Source organism: Pongo abelii, chromosome 11, assembly GCF_028885655.2.
Source record: "Pongo abelii isolate AG06213 chromosome 11, NHGRI_mPonAbe1-v2.0_pri, whole genome shotgun sequence".
In the NCBI taxonomy this organism is placed as follows: Eukaryota; Metazoa; Chordata; class Mammalia; order Primates; family Hominidae; genus Pongo; species Pongo abelii.
In genome coordinates this window covers 89805817-89826101 of record NC_071996.2, presented here as the reverse complement: position 1 = coordinate 89826101, position 20285 = coordinate 89805817, and the positions used below count along the sequence as shown (strand labels likewise).

The 20285-nt window shown below is 44.9% G+C and overlaps 1 long non-coding RNA gene across 1 annotated transcript in view; it reads right to left on the bottom strand.

Moving 5' to 3' along the window:
* LOC134759610 (uncharacterized) overlaps positions 1-20285 on the bottom strand; it is a 135999-nt gene that overhangs the window by 20612 nt on the left and 95102 nt on the right. Inside the window, exons 5-6 of the long non-coding RNA XR_010136061.1 lie at positions 17279-17365; positions 8448-8577 (exon numbers count right to left, since the gene is read on the bottom strand). This is a non-coding gene — a long non-coding RNA (uncharacterized LOC134759610). The remainder of the gene's footprint in view (positions 1-8447; positions 8578-17278; positions 17366-20285) is intronic.

The following is a 20285-nucleotide window of genomic DNA, read 5'->3' as shown; positions in this document are numbered from 1 at the left end:
GAAAAGAGTTTGTGAACTGTACAAGAACTTTAAAGTCATAATCGGCATCCACCTGAGAACCTTGTAGCAGAGTTATGCTTTTGCAGGAATCTCAGCCAGCCAGTAAATATTCATTAAATGCTGACTGTTTTCCAGGCCCTGTGCTGTGTACAAAGAGATTCCGTAGTAGTTGTCAATATCCCACTAACTATGATAATTTGAGTAGAAGGTGCCTGGGGGTGAGGGGTCATCAATTCCAATATCTAATTCAGACAATGCCGACCCCCAGCCCATCTGGCACCAACCCCATAGGCTCTCTAAGCCATTGTTGCCAATTCTCTCTGAGCAACACTTGAGAAACCTAGTCCCTGATAAACAACAGCAGAAAGCTTCACTGCAGGCCAAGGTACATATCAGTTACAAATGTAAATTTTCTAATTGTTTGACAATGAAAAAGTATACAATTTAAATAATACCAGGGTGCAGTAGCTTATGCCTGTAACCCCAGCACTTTGGGAGGCCGAGGTGGGTGGGTCACTTGAGGTCAGGAGGTCAAGATCAGCCTGGCTAACATAGCGAAACCTGGTCTCTACAAACAACAACAACAACAAAAAAAAATATATATATATATATATATATACAGAAATTAGCTGAGCGTGGTGGCATGTGCTTGTAATTCCAGTTACTTGGGAGGTTGAGGCCGGAGAATCACTTGAACCCAGGAATCAGATGTTGCAGTGAGCTGAGATTGTGCTGCTGCACTCCAGCCTGGGTGACAGAGTAAGACCCTGTCTCCAAAAACTAACTAAATAAATAAAACCTAGAGTGAAGAGCTTTTAAAAACAGATATATGTAAGGCCAAATGTGGTGGCTCATGCCTGTAATCCCAGTAAGTTGGGAGGCCGAGGCGTCTCTACTAAAAATAACAAAATTTGCCAGGCATGATGGTGCCTGCCTGTAATCCCAGCTACTCAGGAGGCTGAGGCAGGAGAATGGCTTGAACCCGGGAGGCGGAGGTTGCAGTGAGCTGAGATTACACCACTGCACTCCAGCGCAGGCAACAGAGCGAGACTCTGTCTCAAAAAAACAAAAAACAAAAAAACTGGTATATGTGGAAAAAGTCACCAAAGAGCATTGAATTTAAAATGAAATGTTTAGATATAGATTGTTTTTTCTTATTTCCCATATTACCTCAATTTGTCAGTAATTATCAGGCTGTGTGTGACATCTCATGCCTGTAATCCCAGCACCTTGGGAGGCTGAGGCAAGAGTAGTGCTTAAACTCAGGATTTTGAGACCAGTCTGGGCAACATGGCAAGATCTCATCTCTACAAAAAATAAAAATAAAAAAATTAGCCAGATGCGGTGGCATGCACCTGTAGTGCCAGCTACGTGAGAGGTGGATAGGAGGACACTTGAGCCAGGGAGGTCAAGGCTGCATTAAGCCATGATCGCCTCACTGCCTGGGTGACAGAGTGAAACCATGTTTAAAAAAGCAAACAAAAACCAACCATCTGTAATTCTCCACCACGTCAAATAAACATATTGGGAACAAGAAACAAAGAGGTTAAAGTCTCACTTCAAGGGTAGCTATTCCTAGTATCTTGCTAGAATTTTAAGGTACTCTATAATACACTATAGCTGAAGACCAAAGAATTTTTTTTGTTTTGTTTTGTTTTTCCCCAAGACGGAGTCCTGCTCTGTCCCCCGGTGCAGTGCAGTAGCACAACCTCAGCTCACTGCAACCTCCACCTCGCGGGTTGAGGCAATTCTCTTGCCTCAGCCTCTCGAGTAGCTGGGATTACAGGCACCCGCTACCATGCCAGCTAATTTTTGTATCTTTAATAGAGACGGGTTTTAACCATGTTGGTCAGGCTGGTCTTGAACTCTTGACCTTGTGATCCGCCCACCTCGTCCTCCCAAAGTGCTGAGTTTATAGGCATGAGCCACTGTGCCTGGCCTGTTTTGTTAAGACACATTTTCTCTCTGGAGTGCAGTGATGCCATCATGGCTCACTGCAGCCTTGACCTCCGGGGCTCAAGTGGTCCTACCCCCATCATCTTCTGGAGTAGCTGGGATTACAGGCACATGGCACACTTGACTACTTTTAAAATTTTTCTGGCCTGGCACGGTGGCTCACACCTGTAATCCCAGCACTTTGGGAGACCGAGGAGGGAGGATCACAAGGTCAGGAGTTCAAGACCAGCCTGGCCAATATGGTGAAACCCTGTCTCTACTTAAAAAAAAAAAAAAAAAAAAAAAAAAAAATTAGCCGGGCTTGGTGGTGGGCGCCTGTAGTTCCAGCTACTAGAGAGGCTGAGGCAGGAGAATCCCTTCAACCCGGGAGGCGGAGGTTGCAGTGAGCTGACATCATGCCACTGCACTCCAGCCTGGGCAGCATATGCTGACTTCATTTCAAAAAACGAAATTATTTTTTTCTAAGAGACAAGATCTCACTATGTTGCCCAGGCTGGTCTTGAACTGCTGGCCTCAAGGGATTCTACTGTCTTGGCCTCCAAAGTGGTGGGAGTACAGGCATGAGCCACCATGCCCAGCCAAGAGAAGTTTTTTTTTTTTTTTGAGACGGAGTCTTGCTCTGTCGCCCAGGCTGGAGTGCAGTGGTGCAATCTTGGCTCACTGCAACCTCTGCCTCCCAGGTTCAAGTGATTCTCCTACCTATGCACCAGAGTAGCTGGGACTACAGGTGCCTGTTACCATGCCCAGCTAACTTTTGTATTTTTAGTAGGTATGAGGTTTCGCCATATTAGCCAGGCTAATGAGTGTCCAACAGTGGGAAAAGAGATACTACACAAAAGGGACACCAAATGGGAGAGTGAGCTGGCATGGTGGGGAGTGAGTAGGGATGTGAACCGGGTTGGAGGGCAGTGAGGACAGTTCTTGTTGGCATTTTATGCTTCTGGGGGTGCAGAAGAATATGTATCTATGATCACCCCTCTCTGCATTGCTGCTGCCCCCAATGTCCACTCATTTCATGGGCCCAGTTGGCCACCTTGGATGTACCATGATATCCACTTGGGGTTCCAATCACTTTCCAGTCTGGGAAAAAGGTTCTTCTGATGGGCATTAACATGTCCTATTTAATGCATCCCTTTAATTCCCATAGTGATTTCCGTAAGGCCATGTTCCATATGGACACCCACTTTTTTCTTTATTCGAGACAGAGTTTTGCTCTTGTTGCCCAGGCTGGAGTGCAATGGTGCGATCTCAGCTCAACACAAACTCTGCCTCTCAGGTTTGTGATTCTTCTGCCTCAGCCTCCCAAGTAACTGGGATTACAGGCATGCGCCACCATGCCCAGCTAATTTTGTATTTTTAGTAGAGACAGGGTTTCTCCATGTTGGTCGGGTTGGTCTTGAACTCCCAACATCAGGCGATCCACCCGCCTCAGCCTCCCAAAGTGCTGGGATTATAGGCATGAGCCACCGCACCCAGCTGGACACCCCACTAACAATCCAGTTTTCCATTGTTCCTCTTCCTGACCACGTGGCCAGCTATTGGCCAATGTTCATGAGTTAGAATGCACCTAGACTACAGGGTTCTAATTGTTGTTTAATTCTTCCACCACTGCAAGGAAAATAGCATGCAATTCAGCTTACTGAGCTTACTTGTTCTCAACCTCTTCAATTTGTTTTACCATCAGTTGGTTAGAGTGGGGAGCTTTCCAAACAGGATGCTGACCATCTACATTAGGAGTGTTAACGTGAACCAAGGAGATGTGAAGCCTGCAGATAAGAGTGCTGACTGAGGCTGAGCAAGGTGGTTCATGCCTGTAATCCCAGCACTTTGGGATTCAGGCTGGTGAATCACCTGTGGTCAGGAGTTTAAGACCAGCCTGGCTAACATGGTGAAACCCCATCTCCACTAAAAATACAAAAATTAGCCTGGCCCATGTGGTGGTGGGCGTCTGTAATCCCAGCTACTTTGGGGGCTGAGGCAGAAGAGTCACTTGAACCCAGGAGGCGGAAGTTGCAGTGAGCCAAGACTGCACCATTGCACTCCAGCCTGGGCAACGAGAGCGAAACTCTGTCTCAAAAAAAAAAAAAAAAAAAAAAAAGAGTGCTGACTGAACTGACTGAACTTCCAAAATCATATCAGAGTGGGCCATAAGGGCCAAATATATATCCAGACATCACTTCTTGAAATGCAGTCATAGACTGCTATTGTGTTGGTTCCCATTCAAATACAGCCTTCCTTCAGCCTTAATAGATAAGAGCTCAACACTCTTTCCAGATGCAGAATATGTCTTCCAAATCCAAACAACCCACCCGACCCTGTGCTTCTCACTGAGTTCCAGTGGTAGATAACAAGAGAGTCTAGTTTAGCTGCCTGTGGGATGTGATAGCTCCTGCCCAGGTTATTCCTGAGAATTCTACCATTGATATGGACTCTGGGATCTTTGCTAGATTGGTCAACCAGCCTGTATTAGTGATGACTGTTCACTACTGCATTAAGTCAATCCTGGCTTGTTTTTCAGTTTCTGATGTGATTGTGGCATTAGCAATGTAGTGTATTGACACAGCAGTAAACTGGTGAATTCAAATAACCATGTGGCAATACAATGTAGTAAGCTGAGATGCTTCCCACATAAAGACAAACCATGTTTGACTCTTTTACAAGATTGTGATAAAGAAAAAACATTTGCAAGACATTGTATTTTTTGCATGATTGAAACCATATCAGGAACTGCTGGTGCTGTAGTCAGGACTACTTTATTTATTTTTATTTATTTATTTTTTATTTTTTTGAGATGGAGTCTCAAACTGTCGCTCAGGCTGGAGTGCAATGGCCTGATCTCGGCTCACTGCAACCTCCACCTCTTGAGTTCAAGCGATTCTCCTGCCTCAGCCTCCCGAGTAGCTACAGATGTGCACCACCATGCCCAGCTTATTTTTGTGTTGTTTGTTTGTTTATTTGTTTGTTTTGAGATGGAGTCTCACTTTGTTGCCCAGGCTGGAGTGCAGTGGTGCGATCTCGGCTCTCTGCAATCTCTGCCTCCCAGGTTCAAGCAATTTTACTGCCTCAGCCTCCCAAGTAGCTGGAATTAGAGGCACCTGCCACCATGCATGGCTAATTTTGTATTTTTAGTAGTGGCGGAGTTTCACCACGTTGGCCAGGCTGGTCTTGAACTCCTGACATCAGGTGATCCGCCCACCTTGGCCTCCCCAAGTGCTGGGATTACAGGCGTGAGCCACCATGCCCAGCCAGGACTACTTTATTCAAGCCTGGAAAATCTACTGTAGTCTTGATGAGACACTTCCCTTTTTCATGAGCCACACAGGACATTTGTACAGAAAATTTGTTAGTATCAGCACTCCAACTTCTAACATGTCAGCAATTAAAGTGGTATTCTCTTTTTGTCTACGAGGATTCATCCGACACTGTGTCAAATTAACAAGCTATGTGGGCTCAGGCAATTCTATAGGTTCCCATTTAGTATGCCCAATTAATGATTGCAGAAGGGCAAACTTACATACCTTTGATTTTATAATACTAGGAATGGGAAGTGCTCCCAGTCACACATGATTCCATCTAATAATACACTTAGGTAGAGGAGACACAAGCAGTTCACATGAAGTCTGTTCTAATGTTCCAGTTTTCATCCAAACTTTCACCTTCATCTCATCAATCTTTATATCCCCAGATGCTCCCTAGCAAACTGTCACCCAGTTATGACTTCACTAACAGGTTTTGATAACATAATGCATTGGGATCCTGTGGGAAGGACTCTCAGAAGTTTTTCTCCACCCCATGTTCGTTATCCTCACACATATGCACAAGCCCCAGGTCTGCTGTTGAGGATCAGGCCAAGGGAACCTGACCCCTGCATCAGTGTTTGTCCTGATTAATATGCCTGACCACTTGCCCCAGTGATTCGAGGTCAGATTTCTCATTTTCATCTTTGCCTTCAGTCTTTTCAAATTCCTGCAAACTCAGGTAAATAGGGTGAATCTGTTGAGGGCCCTTCAATGTTGGGACACCAGCAGGGGCACCTGTGAGTCCACTGAATCTCCCATAGTGCTGCGATAAGATTTTTCTTTTGATTCATCAATATTCAGCATTTTCATCCTAGTTCTTTTTTTTTTTTTTTTTTTTTTTTTTTGAGATGGAGTCTTGCTTTGTCACCCAGGTTAGAGTGCAATGGTGCTATCTTGGCTCACTGCAACCTCCACCTCCTGGGTTCAAGGGATTCTCCTGCTTCAGCCTCCTGAGTAGCTGGGAATATAGGCATGCACCACCATGTCTGGCTAATTTTTGTATTTTTAGTAGAGATGGGGTTTCACCAGGTTTGCCAGGCTGATCTTGAACTCCTGACCTCAAGTGATCCACCCGCTTCAGCCTCCCAAAGTTCTAGGATTACACGCGTGAGCCACCACGCCCGGCCCATCCCAGTTCTTATATTTGAAAGTTTTCACCCTGCTGGGACAAGTCTCTTGACTATTTCCTTTAACTTTGCCCATTCTTTTGTGAATGGGCATCATTTTCTTGGCATCTGTAAGACCCATGAGGGGAAACCGAGATAACCAATCTCATATGATTTGAACTGTGCTTGATTTTGCAGCAGTAAGTTTCCATGGGATTCCTGTGCAAGAGGAACTCACATAATCACACTGAGGCAGGAGATTAGCAGGCCTTGTTTTCTGAGCACTAGTCATAACCCAGTTGATTGAAACAGGATCTGGTCAAAAAGGATGCAGTAGGCCGGGTGCGGTGGCTCATGCCTGTAATCCCAGCACTTTGGAAGGCCGAGGCAGGCAGATCACGAGGTCCGGAGATCGGGATACTATCCTGGCTAACACGGTGAAACCCTGTCTCTACTAAAAATACAAAAAAATTAGCCTGGCGTGGTGGCACGCGCCTGTAGTCTCAGCTACTTGGGAGGCTGAGGCAGGAGAATCGCTTGAACCCAGGAGGCAGAGGCTGCAGTGACCCAAGATTGTGCCACTGCACTCCATCCTGGGCGACAGAGACTCCATCTCAAAAAAAAAAAAAAGATGCAATAAAGAAACTAGCCAAAACCATCTAAAACCAAGTTGGCAACAAAAGCAACCTCTAGTTCCCCTCACTGCTCATTATACGCTAATTGTAATGTATTTGCATGCTAGAAGACAGTCCCACCAGCAATTGTGACAGTTTACAAATGTCATGGCAATGCCCTAGGAAGTTACTTCATATGATTTAAAAGGGGAGGAACTCTCGGTCCTGGGAACTCCCAACCTCTTTTGTAGAAAATTTGTGAATAACCTGCCCCTTATTTAGCTTATAATTAGGGAGTAGCTGTAAACACAGCTGGCCAGTGATACCCGAGTGCTGCTCTCCCTATGGGGTGGCCTCTTCTGCCTATGGAGCAGCCATTTTCTTGTACTCTGTTGGTCTAATAAACTTGATTAGTTTTCACTTTACTGTGTCAGTTCACTCTCAAGTTCTTTCCTGTGTGAAGCCAATAACTTTCCTGGGCTGAACACCAATTTGGGAGCTCACCTGCATCAATACCTAGGTGCTATGACCTGGGTAAGGGACATATGAGGCGATGAACATCCTGATCATTATAAAGCCAGTCCAGCCTGGATTTGATATGTGACAAATCAGCTGCCTCATCTGGGGAGGTCACTTAGCATGTAAAGAAGGGAAATGTCAATTACAGCGGCATTTCTCCATTCCAGCAGGCTAGCTGACCCCTCAGAGACAACCTGCCATGTGTTGGGATCATATACTGGCATCTTTGATTGTTTCATAATAAACTGTGGGTCCTGCAGCAATCCAGACATGCTCTTCTGCTCTGCAGCATTCAAAATCTAGAAGGCTGCTCCTCAGTTAGTCACTCTCACAATCTATTTTGGTAAAACTTCCTCAGGAGGCTGCAGATATCCATCAACAAATGAGACATTCCTTCACATTATATCCCCTGCTTTAGTAGTTTCTTGGGTTTGCACAGCCTTGCCATCCTGACTTTGCAACACTGTTATCTGTTGTTCAGGCACAATTTTTCCATTAGAGAATGATCCTGAGACTAATAACGATAGCTCTGACCAGCTGAAGTCCAAGCGTGGCAAAGCACCAGAATCTGCCCCAGCACTCTCCTTTACTTTCATTTTAGCTGTTACAGATAAAAATCATTGAAGGCAGCCGGGCGCGGTGGCTCATGCCTGTAATCCCAGCACTTTAGGAGGCCAACCGAGGTGGGTGGATCATTTGAGGTCAGGAGTTGGAGACCAGTCTGGATAACATGGTAAAACCCTGTGTCTACTAAAAATACAAAAAATTAGCTGGGTGTGGTGGCACATGCCTGTAGTCCCAGCTACTCAGGAGACTGAGGCACAAGAATCGGTTGAACCCGGGAGGTGAAGGTTGCAGTGAGCCAACATTGCACCACTGCACTCTAGCCTGGGTGACAGAGCAAGACTCTGTCTCAAAAAAAAAAAAAAAATCACTGAAGGATTACACTTTACCTTGCTTCTCATGGTTGTCCATTTATTTCTGTATCTGAAGAGTCAACACCTTGGGAGTTGGGGTCATCATTTCTCAATCCCATTGATAACTACATCTTCAGTAACATATCAGGGCAGCTGCTGTCTTGTCCTGTTTTGAGAGACAAGGCAACTAAAACGTGGAGCGGTTACGTAGCTTGCCCAAGGTCACACAGCAAGAAAATGACAGAGGTGGTATTTGAAACCAGATTAATCTGACTTCAAGGCTTTCTCCTTAAGCTTTGGCAACACTATGTCCTATGAATAGATTCTAAACCTTAAAAACTAGAAACTGCTCAAGCCTGCAATCCCAGCACTTCAGGAGGCTGAGGTGGGAGGATCAATTGAGCCCAGGAGCTTGAGACCAGCCTGGGCAACATCATGAGGCCCCCATCTCTAAAAAGAAACCTAGCTGGATGTGGTGCCATGCTCCCTAGTCCCAGCTACTCAGGAGGCTGAGGTGGGAGGATTGCTTGAGCCCAGGAGTTTGAGGCTGCAGTGAGTCATGATCGTGCCACTGCACTCAAGCCTGGGTGACAGAGGAGAACTTGACCCCTCAAAAACCACAAAGAAACAAACAAAAACCCTAGAAGCTTCCCCCATCCCACTGGGCATTCCTTACATTATTCCATGAGGATTCCCACTTTCCAAGCACAGCCCTCTTTTCTCTTTGGGATGGGGCAGTCCACTTGATCTCTCTCAGTTTTGCATGTGTTTGGGGGCCAGAAACATCCTTTGGTCTCTTTTTTGGGCTTCTTGTCTGTTTGTACTCAGAACCTCTGCTGGGCACAACATGGCAGTTCAAGTAGATCAATGATTCTCAACTTTGGCTGAACCTTGGAATCACCCAAGGACCTTTAAAAAATATGAATGCTGGTGGGGCGTGGTGGCTCATACCTGTAATCCCAGCATTTTGGGAGGCCGAGGAAGAAGGATCACTTAAACCCAGGAGGTCGAGGCTGCAATGAGCTGTGTTTGCACTACAGCCTGGAAAACAGAGGGAGACCCTGTATTTTTTAAAAAAAAAAAAAAAAAAAAAAAAAGCAAATGCCCAGGTTTCACCCTACAGTCTCTTGATTTACTTGGTTATGTATAGTGGGTTGAGCGGTCATTCCCATAAAGATATGTTCATGTCCTATAAACTATGAATTTAGCTTATTTGGAAAAATGGTATTTGCAGATATAATTAAAGATCTCAGATGAGATTATCACAGTTTAGCTCAATGGCCCTAAATCCAACTACAAGTGTCCTTGTAAGAGATACCCAGAGGAGTCCCATGAAGAACAGGAAGAGGTCACGTGAAGATGGAGGCAGAAATTGCAACTATGCAGTCACAAGGCAAGGAACATCAGAACAACCAGAAGCTGGAAGAGACAAGGCAGAATTCTTCCTTACAGCCTTGTGAGGAACTCGCCCCTGCTGACACCTTGGTTTTAGACTTCTAGGCTCCAGAATTGCTACAGAAGTACAGAAGTGAGTGTGGTTTCAGCCAACAAGTTTGGGGTTTTTTTGGGTTTTTTTTTGTAATGCGTTAATTTGTTGTGACAGACACAGGAAACTAATACAATTGGGGGCGGGGAGGGGCCTGGGCCTTTGTACATTTTTTTTTTTTTTTTTTTTTTTGAGACAGGGTCTCACTGTCACCTAAGCTGGAGTGCAGTAGCATGATCACAGCTCTCTGCAGACTTGACCTTCCAGGTTCAGGTGATCTTCCCACCTCAGACTCTGGAGCTGGAGGAGCTGAGACTACAGGCACACACCACTACACCCAGCTAATTACAATTTCTTTTTTAGAGATGGGGGTCTCACTATGTTGCCCAGGCTGATCTCAAACTCCCAGGCTTAAGCGATTCTCCTGCCTCGGCCTCCCATAGTTTTGGGATTACAGACTGAGCCACCATGCCTGGCCACGTTTGTACTTTTTTTTTTTTTTGAGACAGAGTCTCACTCTGTCGCCCAGACTGAAGTGCAGTGGCACAATCTCGGCTTACTGCAACCTCCGTCTCCTGAGTTCAGGTGATTCTCGTGCCTCACCCTCCTGAGTAGCTGAGATTACAGGCACGCACCACCAAGCCTAATTTTTTGTATTTTTAGTAGAGATGGGGTTTCGCCATGTTGCCCAGGCTGGTCTCAAACTCCTGAGCTCAGGCAATCCGCCCACCTCGGCCTTCCAAAGTGCTGGGATTACAGGTGTGAGCCACTATGCCCGGCCCACATTTGTAGCCTTTTAACAGCTTCCTAGGTGATTCTAATGTGCAGCCAGGATTGGGGACCACTGGAATAGGGCATGTCAGATGCATCTCCCTCTGTCAGTTTTCCTCAGCTCGGGGTCTAAATGCTTTTTGCAAATATCAAAATGTCTTCTTTTTAATTTGTAATTTTAATTTTAATTGTTTTTATACAGGGTATCGCTATGTTGCCCGAGCTAGACTGGATCTCCTGGCCTCAAATCACCCTCCTGTCTCAGCCCCCTCAGTAGCTGGGATTACAAGCACACACTAGTGTGCCTGGCTATCATGATGTTTTCTTAATACTATTTTTATCATTTTTTAGCAGAGTAAATATTTGATACGCTATGAGAACAGCCAGGGTAAATAAACTTAATGGTAAGAAAATAATAAGCTTTGTGAGCCTGCATATAGGTATCTATATCCTAAGTAAGTTATTGTCTCTGTGGCTGTTTGGGCTATAACTGTATTGTTGCTTCTGCTTGTCTATTTAATTTATGAATTATCCTGCTGCTTTCCTCTCCTGCCTTCCCATCTCCCTCCAGTTGCCTGTGTTGGGGGAGTTTATCCCAGGGCTCTTTAGCACATCCAGATACACTGGCCTGAGAAAAGACAAAGAATGGTTCCAGATGGATACTTGTGGCTGCTTTGTCGTTAGGGGTGATGAAGTGTTGAGTAGGAGAGGAGCAGAGGGCCGCAGTGAGGTTCTGATGTTTTGCCCTGTATCTGTGTCCCTGGACAGTGAGACACTATTTCTGATGTATAGTTGCCTTTCAATCTAGCCCCGGGGAAGCAGATGCCAGAGAGTAATGAGGAGGCATCTGTATTCCAGGTAAAGGGATTCTGTTTCTCTTGTATGGGAGTGTGGAGTAACTGAACTGGCATTCTGAGTTTCCAGGTGTGGATGCAACACAAGTCTGATAGTCTCTGAAGCCTAAGCCTTCTTTACCACACCTACTACTTCTTCAGACAAATAGAAAGTACTGATCTAACAACATGGATGACCCTCAAAAACAGCATGCCGAGTGACAGAAAGAAGGCAGACATGAAATACCACACATGGTATGGTTCCCTTTGTAAGAAGTGTCCAGAAAAGGCGAATCTATAGAGACAGATGGTAGATTGGTGTTTGCCTGGGGCTAGGGGTGGGAATGGGGATTCCGTCAATGGGCAGGAGGAAATTTTTGGGGGTGATGGAAATGTTCTAATGGATGAAAATGTAATGGCTGCACAAGTGAGTAATTTATTCAAAATAATGGAATTATACCCTTAATATAAGTGGATTTTATGGTATGTACATTATATCCCCAAAACATTTTTTAAAATAATATACATATATAACGTGTCTATTTTAACTCTGTTACTATTAGACAATCGCTGAGTCTTGACCAATCCCAGAAGCCATACTTCAACCACTCATATACTGCTGAGTGTTTCAACTGTGTTCAAATAAGGCAAACGCCCAGTTGTAACCAACCCAGGTGTTTCTGTACCTCACTTCTGATTTCTATATATCACTTTACTTTTTTTGTCTGTAAATTTGTTCTGACCACAAGGCACCCCTGGAGTCTCTCTGAATCTGCTGTGATTCTAGGGGCTGCCCAAATTGCAAATTGTTCATTGCTCAATTGAACTCCTTTAAATTTAATTTGGCTGAAGTTTTTCTTTTAACAATAGAAAGCATCGTATTAAAATACAGTAATATTAAAGATGAGGAAACAGAGTGTGAGATATTCCTGACCTTGGTAAAGATGACTAGGCAGGTAGTGGTAGGGCTGGACTCCACAATTCTTCCAGAAAAAAAAAAAAATGCCGGGAGCAGACATCTGTCATGTCATTCTTTTTTTGGCCACACAGCAGCTGAACTCCCTTGCCGGTGTTTTGAAGCCTCTCTTCCTTTATGAGGCACACCTGTGCTCTCATTACTTAAAGTGAAAATGCCACCCCCTCTCCTGGTCTCCCCTAAGCTGAGGGACAGGCTCTGTGGCCTGGGCCCCAGCAGCCTTCTGCATCTGCCTTGGGTTGGAAGCTAGAGAATGACGAAGGGGCTGGGCCCACATAGGCTGCAGGGTGAGGTGAGAAGGCAATGGTGGCGCTCCTGTGAAGTTGGCTGCCCACTGTTAGCAGTGCAGACATCCGTTCTTACCTGGTGACCCGGGCACTGGGATCATCCCCTCTGTGGAGTGATGTGGATGTTGTACCTGATGGCACATCACCAAGTCTGGCACATCACAGACTCTGGAGAGTCTGTGAGCTATCCAGTAGCTTAAAAACAATTTTTTTTTTTTGAGATAGGGACTCACTCTGTCACCCAGGCTGGAATGCAGTGACAAGATCATGGCTCACTCAGCCTCAACCTCCCAGACTCAAGCAATCCTCCCACCTCAGCCTACCAAGTAGCTGGGACTGCAGGCATATACCACCACACCTGGCTAATTATTTTATTTTATTTTATTTTTTGTAGAGACAGTGCCTCCCTATCATGCCCAGGCTGGTATCAAACTCCTGGGCTCAAGGGATCCTCCTGCCTCAGCCTCCCAAAGTGCTAGGAAGACAGGTGTGAGCCACCGCACCCAGTCCCCAGTAGCTTTTTAATAACAGTTTCTCAAACAGTAATCAAATCACTGAGGGAGTGTGTTGAAATATAGACTCAGATTCAGTAGTTCTAGGTGGGCATGAGGCTCTGAATTTCATTTTTTTTTCTTTTTTTTTTTGAAACAGAGTCTCGCTCTGTCACCCAGGCTAGAGTGCAGTGGCATGATCTCAGCTCACTGCAACCTCTGCTTCCCAGGTTCAAGTGATTCTCCTGCCTCAGCCTCCCGAGTAGCTGAGACTACAGGCATGCACCACCATGCCCAGGTAATTCGGTATTTTAGTAGACACAGGGTTTCACTATGTTGGCCAGGCTGCTCTCAAACTCCTGACTTCAAGTGATCTCTGCCCATCTCGGCCTCCCAAATGGCCTTCAAGGAGAAAACCAAGATTTGCTTGAATATACCACTGAAGATTTCCACTAGCTAATATCAGCATCCAAAAAAACCTTCTTAGTGTTGATTTCTTGGCTGCACCTGCCTTTTCAGGCCTGATAACAGAAGACAGTAGTTATGATACAGAGAAAACAGACATGGAGAGAAAACTGAGTAGACTTTGTCATATCAAATTTTGACAATGGAGCCGGGCACGGTGGCTCACACCTGTAATCCCAGCACTTTGGGAGGCTAAGATGGGTGGATCACTTGAGGTCAAAAGTTCAAGACCAGCCTGACCAACATGGTGAAACCCCATCTCTACTAAAGATACAAAATTAGCCTGGCATGGTGGTGCACACCTGTAATCCCAGCTACTTGGGAGGCTGAGGCAGGAGAATAACTTGAACCCGGGAGGCAGAGGTTGCAGTGAGCCAAGATCGTGCCATTACACTCCAGCCTGGGCAACAAGAACAAAACTCCATCTCAAAAAAAAAAAAAAAATTAAGCATGGGCTTTGCTGACAGGGATCCCCAAGAACTACCCTTACTTGGATCTCAGCTAAAGGAAACACATCATCTGTATAATTTTATACCTTCATGAATTTAACCAAAGATGTTGGGAAAAACAGTAAACAAATATGTTTTTAAAAAGAAGAGGGGGATGAAAAAATAATCATTTTGTCTCATTGTCCTGAACTTCTGACCTCAAGTGATCTGCCCACCTGGGCCTCCCAAAGTGCTGGGATGACAGGCATGAGCCACTGTGCCCAGCCTCATTTTGTCTCATTGTCCTTCTCTCCTATGCAAGTGATACCTGCTGGCCTTACACTCAGGCAAAAAGAGACTGAAACTAAAATGCAAATCAGGCTGGGAACAGTGGCTCATGCCTGCAATCCCAGCACTTTGAGAGGCCAAGGAGGGCAAATCGCTTGAGGTCAGGAGTTCGAGCAGCCTGGCCAACATGGTGAAACCCCATCTCTACTGAAAATACAAAAAATTAGCAGGGCGTTGTCGTGTGTGCCTGTAGTCCCAGCTACTCAGGAGGCTGAAGCATGAGAATCGCTTGAACCTGGGAAGTGGAGGTTGCAGTGAACCAAGATCACACCACTGCACACCAGCCTGGGTGACGCAGTGAGGCTCAGTTTCAAAAGATAACAATTAGTTCTTGGCCAGGCCTCCTGTCATGTGTGGGATCCTGGGCTAGAGTACAAACAGACATCCACACTTAACATGTTTAAACATATACAAGTTATATATCAAGCTAACAGAGAAATATATTCTGTCCTCCTGCCGTGACAAATAGTCCTGTAAGATGGGATGAAAGACCAGGTCAAAGTCAAAGGACTCAGGCTCCTCAGAGTTCTACTGCAGTGTGAGCAGCACCAGGAGAGCTGGCTCAAGCTCTATAGGCCACCCTCTTCACTTCCCACTGCTGGCTCTGTCTGCATGGCAAGGGGCTTTGTGTACAAGCATGGGCCACCCAGCTCACACGTCCAAGCTCCTTTCACATTACCAAACAGTTGCCTTTTGTCACCGCTTGATCTGAGGGGCCCACTCTGGTGGTGTGACCTCCCTTTGGAAAGTTGGACCTGGGGAAGAGGCCTATTCAGGCCTCGGAAGTGGGCTCAGGCCATTTGTACAGGGAATTCAGAGTTTCTCATCCCCTGAGGTTAGTCTAGAGGTTGGGGTCAGGGGTGTACAAGGTCCAGATGGACACATCCTTTGGGCCTGACTGACTCCTCACCCCTGGTAGGTTTGACTGGAGAAGGGCCACAGTGGAGCCCTCTGAACCATGGGTTGCTGGGTAGGGTCTCTGTTATACTGGTCTAAAATTAGTACTATTCTTGGTTTGGGGGAGTCTTGGGCACAGGGCCTAGTGATTTAAGAGATTTCAAGGGTGATTTGACTACTTTACTTACAGGACCCAAGTCAGCATTAGCCTCATTCTTCTCACTTTATATAAGCCATGGGCGTTCTCATTTATTTATTTATTTTTAATTTAATTAATTATTTTATTTTATGTAAGACAGTCTTTCTCTATCACCCAGGCTGGAGTGCAGTGGCACGATCTCAGCTCACTGCAACCTTCACCTCCCCAGTTCAAGTGATTCTCCGGCCTCAGCCTCCCGAGTGGCTGGGACTACAGGCACCCACCACCATGCCCGGCTACTTTTTATATTTTTAGCAGAGACGGGGTTTCGCCATATTGACCAGGCTGGTCTTCAACTCCTGACCTCAGGCAATCTGCCTGCCTTGGCCTACCAAAGTGGGATTACAGGCGTGAGCCACCATGCCCGGCCATATCCCTTAAATTCTTATTGATGCTCATAAGGCCATGATCTATGTAGACTTCACTCTGTAGAAGTGTTAAGTTACAGATACTTCCAAAGTCACAATATGGATTTTAAGGGCCCAATATTGATTCAGCCATCGCTTCTTGTAATTCAGACAGTTGGCTGTTGTGAAGAGTCTTATTCAAATACAGCCTTCCTTCAGAGACTCTTCTTTCTTTTTATCTTTTGAGACAGTGTCTTGCTCTGTTGCCCAGGCTGGAGTACAGTGGTGTGATCATAGCTTATTGTAGCCTCAACCTCTTAGGCACAAATGATCCTCCCACCTCGGCCTCCCAAGTAGCTGGGACAACAGACACATGACACCGTGTCTGGCTAATTTTTGGATTTTTTGTAGAGACAGGATTTCACCATGTTGTCCAGGCTGGTCTCCAACTCCCAGGCTCAAGCAATCCACCTGCATGGGCCTCCTAAAGTGCTGGGATTACAGGCATGATACTATTAACCTCATTTCGCACAGGTCAAAACTGAGGCTTAGACAAGATCAGAAATTTGTCCAAGGTCACAGAGTACCAAAACTCAGGGAGGAAAAGACTCCTGGTTGCCTGGTTGTCCTAATATCTATTCTTCCCTTTATTTATTAGTGAAATCTGTAAATTTTAGCTGAGCACATGGCTGCCTAGTTTAAAATCAGCATTCCCGAACCTCCCCAGGATAATCTGCAAAACTAAGTTCTGACAAATGGGATGGGAACAGAAGTCATTCATGCTCTTATAAAAAAGGAGCATGTGCTTTTGTTCTTTTCTCCTCTTCCCACTGGCTACAAATACGACTTGCTTGTGGGAACAGGAGAAACCCTGTTGATGGTAATTGCCAAACAGATCCATAAGGATTTGAAGCCAGGCTTGTCAGGTGCTAGAGCCTGTTCTGTATTAGGCTTTCAAAGGTAAGAGTGTTTGAAGAATTTACCAAAATTCAGAGGTAACTTGTTCTCGGGATGCCAACAGGCTTTGGCAATGAACGTACATGAGGTTGGACATAGGTCCCAACATTTACTAATTAAGGAACCACGGGCAAGTTTCTTAATCTCTCTTTTTCTCTAATCTGGAAAATGGAATGACAAAATGACAATAGTAGTAACCTCATAAGGAAGATGTTAGGACCAACAAGATAGTATATGTGAATCAGCTTAGCTAGTTCACATATTGCTGACTACCTTGTACAAAGTAGCAAGTATTATTATTATTATAGTTATAGTTATTCATCAATGGTAAAATGCTCATAATACCAAAGAGGATTTGAGATACTATATTTTAATTGCTTACCACAGTCCTTCTCATATGGTAGAGACTCCATAAATGGTTAAATATATACCAATGCTTATATATTTAAAATAGAAAAGATTCCTCTCCCTGCAAAAGAGTCAAATAAAATGAACGTGAATAAAATTATTCCAGTTTAGATTGCATTGTAGTAATATTTACCATCATTTACTTACAGAGCAGGGATGTCATAACAGAAAAAAAAAGCACTCATTCTTTTTTTACTGCTTCAGCTAACAACTTATTTCACTGGGCAGGATTTGCCAGCCGTATTTGATCTGATACCTGAATTTAAAACTGTGTTGAAAAGGCTTTCACTTTATGTCATATCGATAACAGAGAACTAGAGACTGAGGATTCATGACAGATGATTAAAAAAAAATATGAAACCCATAGGGTGTGACCTGCTATTAGAAGAGAGAGAAAAGGAAACAAAATTTGTATATCTTTCTAGAGAAAAAGGCTGAAGAGATTCATTATTTAAGAAACTCAAGGCCAGGTGCAGTGGCTTGAGCCTGTAATACCAGCTCTTTGGAAGGCTGGAGTCCAAGAATCCAGAAGTTCGAGACCAGCCTTGGGAACATGGCAAAACGCTGTCTCTACAAAAAATACAAAAATTAGCCAGGCGCGGTGGTGTGCAATGTAGTCCTAGCTACTGGGGAGGCTAAGGTGGGAGGATCACTTGAGCCCAGGAGGCACAAGTTGCACTGAGCCAAGATTACGCCACTGCACTACAGCCTGGGTTAAAGAGCCAGGCCCTATCTCAAACAACAACAAATCCTCAAAATAAACACTGATCTTGAGAACAGAAGACCTGAATTCTGGTCTTGTCACTGTGCTTGTCCTTTAGCTACCATTTTATCTCCTAGAACTGGATGAAGGATTTTTGTAGAACTTAAAAATTTCATTGAAATTATCACCTTTTTATTTTCTCCAAAGAGTTCAAAAGAAACATGAGATTTTCTCAATTACTTTCTACAGAAGACTCTTAATAAGGTTTCCTTATTTAAGAGTTATTAAAATAGTTTCTATTTTAATCAATGCCTTCCTTCTGGGTTTCTGTGGCATTAATATGCACCTCACCACTGACATTAATTATTAACTTTTCCTAGTAATAGTTTTACAATGCCACTAAAAGGGAAAGGGGATTACTTTACTGATTCTAGGGTCAACATCTTGGTGGCTGAATCAATTAAGTTAGATATGTATTTATAGAGTATTACTAGGGCTATAAGTAACACCTTTTCGGGGGAATAACACATTACAGTGTTTCACTTACTTTCACACACATTAACTACTTGTCTGTGGTTACAGGGTTGCATTACGAAGAACCTGAAGACTTGGAGTTTCAGCACTCAGGCTGGTCACTCCCAGCTTCTCTCTCTTCCCATCTGTTAAATGGAGATCACACTGCATTCCTTCCTTATCTATCACAAAGAGTTATACTATGGCTCAAATGAAAACACATGCAAGGGAAGCTTTGTAAATTATAAAGCCTTGTGTATACAGCAAGCATCATATTTAAATACTGAAATACTAAACGTGAGGAAACAGAGGGTGTAAGATATTCCTGTCCTTGGTAAAGGTAACCAGGCAGGTAGTGGCAGAGCTGGACTTCACAACTCTTCTGCCCCCAAAATATGCAGGGAGTGGAGTCTGTTATGTCTTTGGCCACACGGCAGTTGAACTCCCTTGCCTGTGTTTTGAAACCTCCCCGCCCTCCTTAGGTACATCTCTGCTCTCATTACTTAAACTGAAAATGCCACTCCCTCTCTTGGTCTCTCCTAAGCTGAGGGACAGGCTGTGGCCTGGGCCCCAGCAACCTTCTGTATCTGCCTTGGGTTGAAAGCTAGAGAATGAAGAAGGGGCCAGGCCCACATGGGCTCCAGGGTGAGGGAGGAGGAGATGGCGGCTCTGCTGTGACGCCAGCTCCCCACTGTTAGCAGTGCAGCCTTTCTGTTCTTGCCCGGTGCCTGGTGACCCAGGCACTGGGCTCATCCCCTCTGTGGAATGATGTGGGTGTTATATTTGATGGCAACATTCCCAAATCTGGCTCTCTGGCTTTCTGGAGAATCTGTGAGCTACCCAGTAGCTTTAAAATTACTTCTTCTCAATCATGAATCATACAAATCCCTGGAAGGTGTGTTGAAATCCAGATTCAGATTCAGTAGGTCTGGGTGGGCATAAAACTCTGCATTTCTTTTTTTAAAATTAATTTTTTTAAGGCTCTAGTCCAGTATGAAAGAGTCTGTATTTCTTTTTTTTTTTTTTTTTTCCCAAGACAGAGTCTTGCTCTGTCACCCAGGCTGGAGTGCAGTGGCACAATCTCGACTCACTGCAACCTCTGCCTCCCAAGTTTAAGCAATTCTCCTGCCTCAGCCTCCTTAGTAGCTAGAACTACAGGCATGCACCACCACCACACCCTGGCTAAATTTTTGGGGTATTTTTAGTAGAGATGGAGTTTCGCCATGTTGGCCAGGCTGGTCTGGAACTCCTAGCCCCAAGTGATCCACCCACCTTAGCCTCCCAAAATGCTGAGATTACAACTGTGAGCCACAGCACCCAGCTGAGACTCTGAATTTCTTTCTTTCCCTTTCTTTCTTTCTCTTTCCTTCTTTCCTTTTCTTTTCTTCTTTTTTCTTTCCTTCCTTCCTTCCCTTTCTTTCTTTCTTTTCTTTCTTTCTTCCTTCCTTCCCTTCCCCTTCCTTCCTTCCTTCCTTTCTTCCTTCCTTCTTTCTTTCTTCCTCCCCTTCCCCTTCCTTCCTTCCTTCCTTCCCTCCTCCCTTTTCTTTTTTTTTGTTTTGAGACAGAGTCTCACTCTTGTCACCCAGTTGAAGTGCAGTGGTGCCATCTCGACTCACTGCAACCTCTGCCTCCCAGGTTCAAGCAATTCTCCTGCCTCAGCCTCCCAAGAAGCTGGATTACAGGCTTGTGCCACCACACCCAGCTAATTTTTGTATTCGCAGTAGAGACATGGTTTCACCTTGTTGGCCAGGCTGGTCTCGAAATC